Source organism: Apium graveolens, chromosome 4, assembly GCF_009905375.1.
Source record: "Apium graveolens cultivar Ventura chromosome 4, ASM990537v1, whole genome shotgun sequence".
Taxonomy (NCBI): domain Eukaryota; kingdom Viridiplantae; phylum Streptophyta; class Magnoliopsida; order Apiales; family Apiaceae; genus Apium; species Apium graveolens.
In genome coordinates, this window is record NC_133650.1 from 158,755,957 (window position 1) to 158,772,344 (window position 16,388).

The window sequence follows — 16,388 nt, forward strand, 5'->3', positions numbered from 1 at the left end:
TCAAGAAAGTATAAAAGCCCATTGAATTCTTATTTTCACTTTACGCTTTCTTGCAATTTTTATTCTCCTTCTCTCCCAAAATTCTCAAGTTTTTCTCTGCAATCTCTACTCACAACAATGGCACCAGTAGTCAAAATTATGTCTCAATCTGGATTTGTTTATGAAAAGAATAATTTCGTAGCCTTGGTTAAAAAGAATGAAGCCCATTCTGATTATCATAAGATGACGGACTTCATCGAAAACTGCAAACTAAGCTATGCAATGCTGGAAGCCCCAACCATCTACTGTGAGGTGATTAAGGAGATTTGGACAACTGCAGAGTTCAACTCCACAGATATGACTATTGCCTTCTCTCTCAAAGGTAAGGATTATTGCATTAACTGTGATGATATACAGTCTTGCTTTAAGTTGCCTGAGAATAATGCCATGACACCACACACTGATAAAGATGTATCTGCTATGTTAGATTCTATAGGCTATGCTTTTGATTCTGCTAGTTTAGGTAGTATTAGAAGGAAGGGCCTTAGGAAAGAATGGAGTTTTCTTGGAGATGCCTTTATCAAGGTTTTCTCTGGGAAGATTAGCAATTTTGATGCCATAACTTCATCTCTTGTTAATATGCTCTATATGCTAGTTTCTGATAGGTACTTTAATTTTAGCAACTGTGTCATGCTAGAATTAGGTTCCAGATTAGGTAACAAAGCTAATAGACCACATAACATCTACTATGCTAGATTCTTTATGTTATTGGCTAACCATGTTGCTGAAGGATTGGTTATATCAAATGAGAACAATAAACTCAAATGCTGGGCACAAGAGAAAAGGGTCCTTGCAGACCTTTTGAGAATGAAGCTCAACAGCCAGGTGCCATTGGTATATTTGCCAATCATGAATGCACCACAGGTAAGTGAGGTAAATACTTCTATAACTTCTACAGTTTCCAACCCCATTATTTCTTTGCCTTCCAGTGTGGCAATGGAATCTGTGTCTTTGTCCAAACAGGTTCCTACCAAAGCCACCAAAACTAAAATTTCAAAACACAAGTCAAAGAAAACCACCTCTGTTGTTTCTCAAAAGACAATAGCTGTAACAACTACCATAAACCCTGAAGGGAGTGAAAAGGGTGTGAGTGGTGAAGGGAGGGGTGAACATAAAGAAACCCCCCAGGATAAGGTGGGAGAGGTGAGTGGTACCCCAGCCAGCCAAGCCATAGTCTCTCAAAAGACTGTGGTGGTTCAAAAGAAGTCCAACACATCCCTAGTTGCATCCTCCCAAAAGGGTGTAACTATTGAAAATAGTCCCCAACCAGGGACACAGAACAAAAGAGGGAGGGACACTGAAGCCACACATTCACCAATCAAAGCCTTTTCAAGGAAGAAGAAGGCCAAGACCCTAGTTTCCACACAAGGGGTACACAAAGCACAGATACATCCACCTGTATCTTTGCCTTCTCAAATTCAGCTTGATGTGACTCCAGCAAATGTGGAGTCACAGCCCCATTCTCTCATAATAGAAACACATCAATCATCAAACTCTCCATCACCCTCTCTGGATGTGGATATGATATTCACATCAATTTCTGATTCTCCCTCATTAAAACTCAGGGAGGAGCCCCACTCAAAACCTGATGATCATCATCTTTTAGATGATTTGTTGGATCATCAGCCAATTCTTTCAGATATAGTTGAAGCATCTGTGTCACCTCACTTAAAATCAATTAACACAGATTCAACAATTATGTCACTTTTAATATCTACATCTTTTCCTTCTTCAACGGATATCTCTCATCCGTTGACAAGTGGTTGTTCTTCGACGGATAAGCTTCACAGCAATTATCCGTTGATACCATCAGTTTCCACTTCAACGGATACTCCCTATCCGTTGATGGTCTTTACACATATAACAGAAACAATTCCAACTGTAGAGGACATGGCAATTGTGCAATCACTTTTAGGTTTGAGGGAAGGGAGTGATAATTTGAGTGAGAGGCTGGGTTGCTCCCAGGAAAAAGGAGAGGTTGAGAGTCATCATATGCATGTTATTTTCTTCTAGCATGGCAAAAGTGAGTGAGGGGAGTGCCACCTTAGAAGGTGAGGGTGAGGGTGTGAGGGTGTGTGTGAGCCAGGGGGAGTCCCTGATGCAAGAAAATAGAGAAAATGGGAGAAAGGCAGGTACAGAAGCTATAAGGGTGGATCCAGCCATTGCTAGTGAGTCGATGATTGTGGATGATGCAGACAAGGGAAGACAATTTCAGCAATATTACAAATCTATAATTGATAACATTTCCTTGGATGCTGACACTTTTACTCACCCTGTTCCAGCCTATCAATTGTTGGCTGCTCAGGGCAATGTGGAGGCAGAACAGACTTTAAACATTGTACACACTTCAGAATCTCTTCTCAGAGACAAAGCTGCTGTTAAGAGGCTGCCTTCTCAAGTTGGTGAGCCATCTGAAGAATTTGGAGTAAATTCTAATGATGATGACTCTAATTCTTTGGATGAGAGCATGAACTCAGGGGGAGAAGCAGGCCCAAGTTCTATTCTAGATCTACCTGATTGGGCATGGGCAAAGGCATCTACACCAGGAGAGTTTGGTGTAACTTTGGTCAGGCAAGTAATGACTATTCAGAAGGCCCTTCAGGAGACTACAGATGCTGGTACCGAGGCAATTCTTCAAGCTCATCTGGACTCTCTGCATCTCTTGTAGTTGCAGCATTTCAAACAGAATCTAAGTGTGGATGAACTCAAGCAGGACATTGCTGATCTGAAATCCTATAATGATGAGAAGCTGGATTCAGTCATGCCTTATGGTACTATGCAAGATTTGTTGGGGAGACTGAGGAAAGCATCTGATGCTGACAAGAGGCTGGCCAGGTTGGAAGACAGAGTTCAGATCATTGAAGACTCTATGGTCACCATTCTTCAGAATCAACAAACTCGGACAAATCTCCTAATGCAGCTGGCAAAAGCATAAGGCTTGACCCCTACCCTTGATGATAACAAAAAGGGGGAGAATAAAGGGGAAGGAGAGCCATCAACAACAGTTCAAATATCTCAAGTGCTAGTTCCTGCCATCACCACTTCTCCAACTATTCAAATCAAAGGAAAGCTTGATGGAATTGATCTAATCTAGATAAAATTGATGAAAAGATGCAACAAATTTTTGGTTCTACAACTTCTAAATCACAATCTGTGAAGCATAGCACAAAGGTGGAACCAATTATTATGGAGCTCAAGCCAGTAAGGAGGAATAAGGTTAGAGAGACTTCTTCCAAGAATCTGAAACCTATGGTTCTCAAGCCCAACAACAGATCCAATAAGGACTCTACAAAGAATCCTCTAAGCCTTGCTCAGATGAAAGAAGTGGATTTTCCTCTTCCAAAGCCTGATGAAGACAAGGTTTTGGGTGGAAGTATCATAAAGCACAAAGAGACCATGGATGTGGTTGAAAGGAGGAACATGGCTATTATCTTCAGAGAGGGAAAGAGCATTTGTGTGATGCAAGGACATCCCAAATTCCAAATAGCCAAGAGGGAAGAAACCAGAAGGTTGAAGGAAGAAGCCAAAAAGCTAAAGGCTGACAAAAGAGCACAAGCAAAGCTTGAAAAATAGCTAAAGTCAAGTCAAGTTGAAAAAAAGAAAGAAATTGAAGACAAAAGTGAAGATGAAGGTATGGGGAACATGGTTGATAATGATATGGAAGAAAGAAGTAAGGAAAGAGAGGAATGGCAGAAAGGGAACAGAAAGAAGGCCAATGCAAAGAGAAAGATGGTAGTTGAGACTGAAGAAACCCAATCAAAATCCAAACCACTACCTTCTATTCCTGAACCCATTGTGCCTGACCCCTTCATAAACATTCATGGTGAAACAATCATTCCTAAGGAGGAACCAATTGATTGGGACACCATCAAATTGCCCACCTTCTTAACCTCTTCTCCACCATTAAAGAAGCAGAAAAGAAGAATCAAATCAACACCTTCTAAAACCTCAATCAAATTCACTCAGAAGCCTAAGCCTAAGCCACAAGCCTCTAAGGATGATTATGTTCACATTTGTGACATAAAAGAATTTTCAGACATTGAACTCTATCTGGATGAGCTGGAGGAAGTAAGGGGAATAGCTGCCTACAGACAGCTACCAGAAAGACTAGTGTTCAAATACAAAGGAAGTGGGGAAAGAACTTGGCCTCTCTACAGGATTCTGAATGAAGGCTACTCTACCTTGGTTAGAGTCTACTCAGCCATACAAAGGGATTCTGGCTTTACCAGGACTGCCAAGACTGAGATTCTCAACAAGATTGCCAACATAAGGAAAACTTGGTGGGAGCCCAATGCCTTGCCTAGAACATTACTCATTCAAGAAAGAGGAATTACAGTTCACAAATCACCTCATTGGTTGATGGAGTTCAGAGACAACAAAGGAGTCAGAAGATTTTTCAGACTTGAAGATCAGCTCAAGATTGCCAGTAATGAAACTCTTAAGGATATGCAATCTAAGTTGGACAACTTTAACTTCAGCGCTTCGATACCTACGCATAGGTATATATATTGCGAGGTTTTGAGAAGAAAATTTGTGGAGCATATTTTCGATTTTAATTTATTTTCGGGGCATAGAAAATGAGTTTGAAGGCGTTGATTACTCCACATGGCATCTCAACGTGTATATGTCTATGACTATTAATTTTGAATTTTTCTGAAGATATTTTCCGGACATTAGATTTTCTCTTCGGGTTGATCAGAATTTATTTTGGGTAACGATTCCGAAATTCCACCTTCGTACTTGTGTATATTATAGCATGTTAGTGTTCATATATTTATTTCATAATTTTTAGAAATTGTTGGAGAAGTCACTTTTGGTCCAAGTTTTGGTTCAGGTGGCCGTGTTATTCATTTCTGGAGTGTTTATACGCGTAAATATATATTATTGTGTTGATTGTTGTTGGTTGTGTCGATATGATATCGACTAGCAGTCCGAGAAATAGAGGAGGTGCTGTCCGATTTCCAAGAAAATATTATTTTTAGTTCTGAAGATTATTATTTGAAAATAAATCCAAATTATTTAGTAAATGAATTTTAATTGATTATTTAATTCGAGTTAATTATTTCTTATGATTTAAAAATTCCGAAAAATAGTTCGAGCTTTAAAATATTATTTTAAATTATTTTCCAGGCTCGATAATTCTTATAAAATTATTTTCGGGTGTTCGAGCCCTATTATTTAGTTATAAAATGATTCAGAGACCCGTTTTAATTCCGAAAATTGTTCAAAAATTCATAATAAATAAACCATTCGTCCGTTTAATACGAAACGAACGCCTCCAGACTCAGAAAAATATCCCGCTTTCATTAAAAATACTTCTGAGACCCAAATTCTTTTGCTTCGAAAGGTCGCTTGTTTTACGAATCATTCTGAGTCAATTTTTGATCGATAAATCATATTTTGACCCGATTTCCGTGTTAAACGTATGGAGTCAAACCTTTTTATGAATCGAGTCATATGTGATATGAATTATGTGATACGTGGCTTATATGATTATGTGTTTATATGTTATGATAAATACATGTGTACATGAGTCAAGAGTCCTGTGTTTGTCTGTTATATTTATGTGTGGGCTATCGTGTGGGTAGACGATAGGCTTTTGACGCACAGTTCATCGAGTTATTATCGTTTAGACTATTAAAGTTATATCTTTTAATTACAGATACAGATCATTCGAGTGATCAGGACAGGGTATTGGATAAAGAATGAAATAGAATGGCATTGGATATCTGGCTTCTAGCAATCGCAGGAGCAACATATCGGTGAAGTGTTGAAAAGAAAGACGGTGATATTTTAAGACAGAATGTCAGAATAGATGCGTCATTGCGAGTGTGACTAACAGCTAAAACCCAAAGGCAAGTATCCCTATCATCACTTATTGTTCAAGTGATATTTATTTTAAATCTTTTGATGCAAGTATTGCTTTCCCTATTCTTAGTTTAGAATCGATAAATGTTTTACATATCGTTGAATAAATAATTCTGTTTATGCAAATACTCATCTGTTATTCTATGTTCAGAATAGTCAAGTGATTTTACTTATCCAATTATCGGATTTATAAATGTTTTGGATTTTGAGAAAAGTGATTTGGTTGCAATTATTTTTACCCAAGAATTGGGGGAATAAAATTATTTTGGGTGTCGATTATTATGACCCAATTTCAATAAAAGGTTTTAAGATTGGATCATAATTGCGTAAGTGACCGGGACGGACGGTCCAGCGGAGGGCTATTTCTAAGTGCCATATGGAATATTATGACACAATTTTTGCCACAGGCAGGTATATTGCCTTTTGTTTGAGTACTCGTGTTTTTGGGGTCACGTTTCTACGAATTATGACCTTGTGCTATCACACGGGCTGATCAGCATGTGATAGTACGTCCGTCGGAGGATGATCTCAATCTAAATTATCATATCATTTTTGATATTCATAGAATAAATGATTTATCAACTGTTTCTGTTTTGGAATAATGGTGAAATGCAGTTTTAAGATTTATGCTGATACTTACGTTGTTGTTAAATATCAAAGGTGGTATTAATATAGATGATTGATGTTGACTTCAGTATGGAATGTTGTGAGCATCAAAGTTTGTATTGATATCTAATTTGATATGACTGAAAAATAAGTATTAATTTCAAGAGTTCGGTTTTGAGTAAAGTTTATGATTCAATCCATAATCATTGTTTCATGTTATTGTGGTTTACGATATTTCCGTAAACACTGTTTTACGAGTTTTATTCTCGTCAAGATTCAAAGTATTGCTGAAGCATTTCGCTTGAAAGTATCAAAAAGAGTTTTGAATACGGTGAGAAACAATTATCCGATTTTTAATAAATTTTCTATTTCAGCAATTATGATTTTAAAATGTTCAGCGCTATTGCAGATGTCGGTTTTATATCAAAATGACCCGATATTTACTATAATGAACTTGCTGAGCATTTCTTCCGCTCATACTTTCCTGTTTTTAAATTTAACCTCCAATGAGGATTAGCTTACGCTATTTAGCTGCGTAATTCAAGGAAGAAAAGAAGAAGCTTTTGGAAGGTGGTTGGTCCAGGGTTTGCGGACTAGTGTAAGTTTTATTATGTAAAGTTGTTTATATTTTATTATATTTGTGTATTTTATTTGGGCCTAGTATACTTCATTTCGAAGTTATAATAGTGGGTTTAGTTTTGAATTGAATTTTGTTAAAAAGAGTTTTAAAAGAAAGTGAAAAATTATTGGTGGAATTTGGATTTCTTGTTTCTAGAACTGTAACCTTAAAGATCTTGGATTAGTTTGGGGTCATAGATGATCAATATCTTCCGCTGGAATTTATTTATTAATTAACAAATTATTTTTGATTGAGGTTTCATAGTGACGACCAAATCCCCTGACCCCGGATTTGGGGGCGTTACATGTGGCGCCCTCCAAACCCGGGTCAGAAGTTTGGGGTCCACAACACATACATAATATATAAACCTATATAGGAGATAATACTTGCAATGACCCTGCTTTACACAACCACGGATCGCAACAGGTTAAAGTATGAAAACAAGCCACAACCTTTAACTTTTATTATAACGTACCAAATCCCAACTAATTTAACTTACAACTTATATTAAAATTATTCTTACAATCTTACTATCTCACTACCGCAATAAGCTCCTGCTAGCTCGATCCAACTCAATCTGGAATCCTAGCTCGCACTTTGGATTGAGGAACTTCACTATCATCCATATCATTTTCAACTGTAAAATATATAAAAAGAATCGCAAGGGTGAGCTAACTAGCTCAGCAAGTCATAATAGTGATAACCGAGGTTTAAACAATGTTCAAATGGAATGATTCATAGGAATCAAGTTTCTTTTTTACTAATCATTAGAATTGGATATTCATTTTAAGTTTTAAAGATCAAGGTTAGGCTGCTGATCAGTCACGCACTAACCCCGAGCGAAGCACACAGCTCTGCTCTACGAACTGAATCCAAGGCACACATTGGCCTAACTTGACCATTGATATGGTCTGACCACGAATCTGGTCCATATATATAAAAAAAACTATCCAATTCTAAAGCAGTTCAATATGATAAACAATATAATTCGATAAAACAAGATCATAATCAATTATAATCAAACATTTGATAAAAATGTAAGGAAACTCATGGATATCACAAGGGTATATCAGGGTATGTATAAGAAACGGGTTTCAATCTGTAACAGGATCAGGTATTAGACAAATAATGATTTTTCAAGGTATAGTTCTTTGATGTTATAAAGAATGATTGGGGTATAAAAGTTTTTGTGTTTTCAAACAATTTTGTTCTAGGGTTTGGTGTTTGGTAGTTCTACATTTGGAAAGTAGTATCATATTTGTGTGGTTTGGTATCTGAAAATCAACAAAGGATAGTTTACAAAGAATAAGGCTTATGGCTCAAAGATCAAATGATGTAATTCGGGTTCATGGTTGTATGATTCAAGGTATTTTTAATATAAAACAGAACTATTTTGAATACTTAACAATATGTCACGAGAGAATTTAAAAAAATTTGCATTGTATCTCGAAAAAGGTTTAAAAGTACTTGCCTTACAGGGCTTTACAACTATTACTGAGTGACTCTGAGCCGACTCTGTCGCTCAGGCTTTATTGTCTATCCACTAGATCATCCTGGATTCGATCTCAACATTTAAGTCCTTTAACTGGAACCTTAATTAGCTTTTCGACTGACCACCAAACCATCTTTCGTCCAGTGCCAATTCTTCGGACCTTCCGACTAGAACCTACAGAGTTGAAATACCCTAATTTAGACATTCGATTATGCATGACATATCCTCGCTAATAATTTACCCAGGTGTTAACCAAACCCGACTCGTAACATATATATTATTGCAATACAGGCATCAGTTAGGGTTCACATCCTCAAAATCAATTGGGTGTTCATTTTCAGAAAATACGTAGACTCGTCATTGTATGAAATTAGGGTTATTGGTATTGGCAAAATGTTTCACTACAATATACAATCAGGTTTGGTATAAAACAGACGTATATGTATTCACTTATACTCGTTCGACGTCCCGATAATCCCCGGATACGCTCCCGTATTTCCGTAGTTCATTTTCCCGGAAATCGGACAGCGTCTCCTTTGTTTATCGGACTACCCGTCGGAACACCATCGATGTCAATAACAACCAATCACAATTCAATTTTCACCATTCCACAACCATTCACATACGAAACTAATTAGATGACTCACTTTATTCATTTTATAAAATTAAGACTCAGAATAAATTCATCACCACCCACCGTCAACTCATCGAAAATCATTGTTGACGACAGCAAAATTCATCGGTGCCCGAATATGTCGGGTTTCCATACGAGTTTCACCGATTAATTCTCGAATAAGGGGAAATAAATGTTCACTTAACCAACAAAAATTTACTCGAATTTGCTAAAACAATTTGAATAAATAATATGGCAAGTATCGAATCAATTTCATCATAAATCAGTGGAATAATAAAAATCTGAAACTCGGACCAACCTCCGGCTCACGCACACGCGCGTGGCCGGAAGGAACAAATCGACAGCGGCCGGAAAACACAACAGTAACGGAGAAACTAAGGCGGCACAGAAAGGAATAGCTAAGCTGCACACACACAGAGCCATATATTTATGTATATACACATACATAAACAAACAGGAATCAATTCGAGGCTGTTTCCGAATAGCAGATCAGAGAGAGGCAAGTTCCGGCCGTGGCAACTACCAAACAACGGCGGTAGAAACCACCGGAAATAGCGAAAGGTAGAAATGAGAGGGGGATTACAGAGATATGAGAGAGATATTTCAGCAAGAGTGCCAAGAAATCAACAGGGGAGGGGTGGGTGTGCATCTGAGCGTGTGTTTTTGTTGATATAATTTATTTTATTATTATTATTTTTTTTAGCAAAAAAGAGTACAACACGTAGCAACTGAGCACACAAAAATTTGCCACGTTTCAATTCAATACATATAAACTTAACACTTTCCTGATTTGTACTGTAGTCCTCGATTTTGTTCGCGTTTTGCAAAATAACGAACAACTTTATTGGTAAAATTTTACCTTAAAATTACCAAAGTAATTTTAAAATATCATAAATAATTTATAATTATTAAAAATAAAATTTTCACAATTTTCAAAGTATATTTGAAACGTAACTCGTACCCGTATTTAACAATTAATGATCCGAGCTGCACTTAAAACAAATTCAGAAAATTACGAAAATAGTCTTAAAATATTACAAATATCCCGAAGTTTATAAAAACATGAATTTCGAAATTTTAAAACAATTTTCGAAACACAATTTATACTCGCTTTTAACAAATAAACGAATCAACGCGCGGGTGAATTTAATCTCAAAAATCTCCAAAATAATTTTAAAATTCTCGGTATATTCCAAACTTAAATAAATATGAGTTTCATAATTTTTGAAGAATTCGGAAATTAAATACAGATTTTACGGATAATTATAATCAGAAAATCACTCAGGGCTAAATAATTAATGAAATATTAATTTCTAAATTTTATAAAATCCCAAAATAATTATTGTAATTATAGAACCATAAAAACAATTTTAAAGACATTCCAAATATTTATACAAATAAATTTGCATTAAATCCACTTTAAAAGTGAAACAATTCAATACAATTCCTTAATTAATCACACGGACAACCCAATACGTCATAAATCACACATAGATAATAATCAAACAACACATAGAGGTCAAAACCAATACACATATTTAATTAATACTTTCCATAATAATCACATATTTAAATAATTCAAGAATACACGAGTCGTTATATCCTTCCCCCCTTAAAAAGATTATGTCCTCAGAATCTGGTCTAATTACACAAGTGAGGATATTTGTCAAGCATATCTGACTCTAGTTTCCAAGTAGACTCTTCTACTCGAGGATTTCAAACGTATTCACTATAGATATACACGTATTTCCAAGGATTTGCCTTTAACGGTTAAAAATTTTGGATCGATCACTATATGCAGAACAAACTTGGACAAGAGCCCATTGGCTCCTAATCAATCACTTAATTTGAATCTGATACTTATCGCCTTAACATTGACACGTAGAACATATTATATGTACATACTGCTATAACGGTAATATCAACTCCTGAACAACTTTATCTATATTTATCAATACCTTGAATGGTCTACTAGTTTTAGGACTTACCCTGTCCCTTCTACTCAGACTTATGCAGTCTCTTTCAAGATGAAACTTGTACTAACACTACTGGTTTTATTTCTATACTCATACTCTCTTTCGATACAATTTCACTTTTTTTTCTTTTGTCTACTCCGAGCTGCTTCAATCAATATCACTATGCCCTTGGGGTGCTGAATCAACTTAGAATTTGACAACTTCCTTTTTTCTATTTTGTTTTAATAAAGTGGGGACCTACTCTTGCGTCCATATAAGTCTTGGTAAAGTGGCATTCTAAAGCTGACATCGATGATAAATGATCATTCCAGTGTTTCCTTAAAACTCAACCTCTCAACATATATTATACTTCCTGAATCACTTCCATACTTTGACTCTCCGTTTAAGGATGATAGGCGGTGCTCATTTTCAACTTTAGCTTCCAAACATTTAAACATCTCCTATTCGTTTTATCCGTTAAGGTTGAAAAGTAATCTCATATATTCACTTATTATCATCTTTAGGTAATTGAACTTCATATTATACTCTTTCCAATTCCTTTATTAACTCCTCAGAGGTCTTAATTACATCCAATCCTTTCTTTCTACACAAGGCATCTGTTACCATTCGGCTTTGTTTAGGTAGTTGTTAGTGGATTAATCAGAATCTTTTGTTAACCTCGGCCAAAATTTCATACTTGAAGACTCAACGTATAGTTGCTTTCCTTCTAATCTTTGGAGAAAAATCCTTGGGTATTCCGTGTAGACTTTCTTATTCTTTGAGTAGCTAAGGGTGTTATTAATATATACAGTTTGCTTATCTGAGTAATCTTTATACACCATGTTCCTTAATTCCTTATAATCAACTGATACATTTGTTATTTCGCATAATATCACCGGAGCTTGTAATGTTCATAACTCATTTTTAATCGTAATCTCTAATATGTTCTCAAGTCAGATCTTAAGTTAATTCCTGAGACATAACATACTTCTTGGATTAGGTCTTGTAACTAATCAATTCTTTATAGGGGTCACTTATTCTTAGTCGTTGTTTTATTGAACTCCCGCAAATCAGTACATAATCTCATAATTCCATTCCTTTTCTCCAACAACATCACTGGTACATTTTACGATTCGCTTATTGCAAAACCACTCCTTGGTCTTCCTTGTTCACTAGGCCTCCAATATTTCGCCTTAATTTCTTGACATGTCCAACACTTCCCAATCTATTTTGAAATTCCCTTCTTATACCTGGTTATCACTATGTTTCGTTAAATTTCCATATATCTTGGCATCTCTTCAATAAATTAAATACTGTATATTGTGAATTCCCTATAGGATCTCATTTCTTAATTCCTTTATTTGTAATATCCAAATGCTGGAAGAAAACCTAGGAATATCGTGATCGTTCTTCTAGATGTATAATCTTTCTCTTACTCACTGTTAACATCGTGATCCATTATCTTCCCTTGACATCTCCTTAGCTTTTCTTAACAGTTCTGACTGAAAGGTCAGACTACCCATCCTTGTTTCCTTGGGATTATATATCTGACTTCCAACTCCAACTTCTAAAATTCTATAGATAATTCTTCTAGTACAGTTTCTATGTTCGTTCTCTCCTTTTTGCTTATCTCCTGCCTCTACATTTTCTTTTCTTTGTGAGTACATACTTCAAACTTTTATGGTCCGTATAGATCTTACACTTTTCTCCATACATATCATGTTTCCCAATCTTTCAAAGCGAATATTATTACTGTTAGTCCCAAATTATGAGTAGGATACTTCTGCTCATAAGGTTTCGGTTGTCTAGGTGCATATACAATAACTTTATTGTGCTACGTCAACACACCTCCTACTCCCTTATGAGAAGTATCACTATAAACTACCAAATCTCCTTGATACCTTCAAAGTGATAAAGCAGGTGCTGTAACCATTCTTTCATTTTACTCCGCAAAACTTTCACTTTGTAAATTTTTCATACAACTTCTTTTTTCATCGACTTCCCAGCTATCATTAAATACTTGCATGGTCCTCCTTTGATTTTAAGTAATATAAATACAACTTATTCGGATCTTCCTTCAAGATTTTGTTCATTAAGTTTAAATATTACTAGTATATCGGTTAATCCAAATGACAATACTAGAATTTTATAGCAGCAATACTTAGTTTTTAAAATTATCCTTAATATGTCCATAGGTTCAATATCCAATTGATAAAGCTTAAATTATCTTAGAAAATACTCTGCTTCTTTCATCTGATCAAATAAATCATTAGTTCGAAGTAACGAACACTTGCTCTTGATGGTAACTTGTTGAGCTTTCACTAGTCGACACATAATCTCCTACTTCCATATAACAAATAATATTGGTGCACCTTATGGGATACACTGGGTCTAATCACTTCTTCTTCTAACATCTCTTACATCTGCTTTGCTATCTTCTTTATTTTAACTGGTGCTATTTTGTGTAAGGCCTTGGTCACTGGCTTCGTCTTAGGTGCTAAGTCAATCGCGAGCTTCATTTCTCTATTTGGAGGAAATGTTGATAACTCATCTGGAAAGATATCTTGAAACTCCTTAATTGCTATAAATTCTTCAAATTTTGTTTGCTTCTGACTTTTATTTATCTCATAATCACCATAATGCTCACATCTTAATCACCGTAATCATCGTTAACAAATTCTTTACCCTCATTCTTCCTTTATACCTCATCATATTCTCATTTGACGTCTTCAGGACTATCTCTTCATCACGACAGTTTGTCTGGGCATCATGATTAAATAGTTAATCCATTCCGTAGAATAATGTCAAATCCTCTTATCTTAAATGATATCGATTATTCACAACTTATTGCCAGAAATCTCAATTCCACCACTGGTACTCACTTATTTAACAAATACACGTTCTTAAATTTTCTAGTCATTTAGTCATAATCTTATCAATTTAACAGGATAAATCATCTTATCAACAATACCTTGGGGAAAATAAATAATCAAGTTCCTTCCAGATCTCTCAATACTTTAACTCATAAGGTATTTACCATAATTATCTATATCATCACGTCCATATTCTGAATAACATATTTTACAGACAACTCGCAAACTCTCATTCTTGGAGACGTATTCCTTATTGGAGTAGATTCCCTTGATTCCTAGTGCATCCCTGGCTGGGCTAGTGATTTGCAATTCTCGCCATATGCCCTTATTTTCTTTCCATGCGTGAGAGGTAGATGGAAGTTTGCCCGCTTGGTTCATAATACGTTGATTTTTGTTTGAAAAACTCTTGCAAAGAACGACAATACAACGAAATAACTAGAAGGATTCACAATTCAACAAAAATTAAAGTTGAAAAGAAAGAAGAGATAAAGATTTGAGTATGAATGAGACAACCACATTGGTACTTAAGATGGCCAGTCTTTCATACCGTATGGCATACAACACATGATTAGGTGGCGTCCCACCCGACTCTTCGTCATTCCGACAAAGCTTCTCACCATAACACTGGTTATCCCAATCAGAAAGCAAAACTTGAGGGGAACAATTAAATTTGAAAGGAATGCAATATCCTCCTTTTTGATATCATCATAAGGAGTTTATTAAGAAAAGAAGTTCATATATTTTTAGGAAATAAAAAGGAATATACGCTGTAATATTGAAGACAAGAACAACACCATTGGTCACCATCCACATTTCACTTGTATTCATCTTTCGAGCTTGTTTGATCATATTCCCATTGTTCCATATAACAATTTTAGAAAGTACGCTGAAATGCCTTCGTAAATTGAGCATTATAGTAAATTCTTACTTGTCACGTCTTGCGTCTTTAACATCACACCTACACGTATAATACTTTAACAATTGGATCATAATGGCGTTCTCATCAGATAACTTCGGGTTTCTTCTTTTTAATTTAAAATAACCACGAACCATTCAACATAACGATTCTTTTGTTAATAATATTCTTCTTTTAGAGAGGTCTGGAAATCTTCCCAATCTTCTTCGATCACGCCCAGGCTTCTTTTACATCAATGAATTCTTTAAACTTTAATGGTCTCTGCCACTGGATGGACAATTACTCTGTACGCGGATTTTGTTGCTAATCTTATCAAACAATATTTGTACCTTTCGGTTAGGGATAATCAACTTTTTTATAATCGCGGGTTACTTTGTTCTCTGGATCAATACCAAGTCTAAAATAAATATCCTTTAAGGTAATCGGGGTCTTTTAACAAACAAGAAACTCAAGTAGTAACTTGACAACCAATGTTTAAAATTTATTTTATTCAAAAAGGCTTTTAGAAATTTTGCAAGGAAAAATCTTTTTCGAAAACTTGTTTAAAAATTTTGAAAATCACAAATCTGGTTGTCCTTACTATATGAGTTGGTTGTTGTCTTTCCTTCTTATAACAAGGTACCAAATTAAAGAAACGATCACATAAAGATCCATTTACTTCAATCTACCCTCTCTCCTTTATTGGGTCCATTTTCCTTCCTTAATCGACGAAAACTTCAGTTGTTGTTGCATGCTATCTTCTTCGTAGCTTCACATCAAGCTTCCATACTGGTAATACTTCTGTCATCAACTATACAATCATTAAGTGGAACAGACTATCCAATAGTCAACAAGTCAGCTAATGTCACATCACCTTGTTAAAATATATATCACATCATCATAACACCATTATCTAACTTCAAGAAATCTCCAGATCCATAGTCTCCTCTAAGTCTCTCTTTTCAACACTTATCTACTTCATTCCACAAGCTAGTCATGGGTGGCCTAATTACTAATAGCTTCTTGTAACCTGTTAACTGCTATCCTCCAGAATACTTGAATCTTCTTTCTAAACTTCTTCTCACCTTTATTTGTATCTCAAATACTCACCATTTACTGCAACTCCCGAATCCATCCTCATAGGTACAATTGCTTCATAGGACAAGTTTTAAACTGGGGTATAGAACATGATGTAGGGTAAACTGAAAAGATACACTCACAATCGAATGTCCAATAAAATAAGACTAAATAGATGGAGATTCTTAAATAGATAATCTCATATCAAGAGGTGGTAGAATAGCGTAGAATAGCTTGAAGAGGTGCGATTGTCATAACAGAAGGTAGTACCATTAATATTGATGGAGGAACAAGGTGCAAATCAAATCCGAGAAAAGATGATGATCCTTG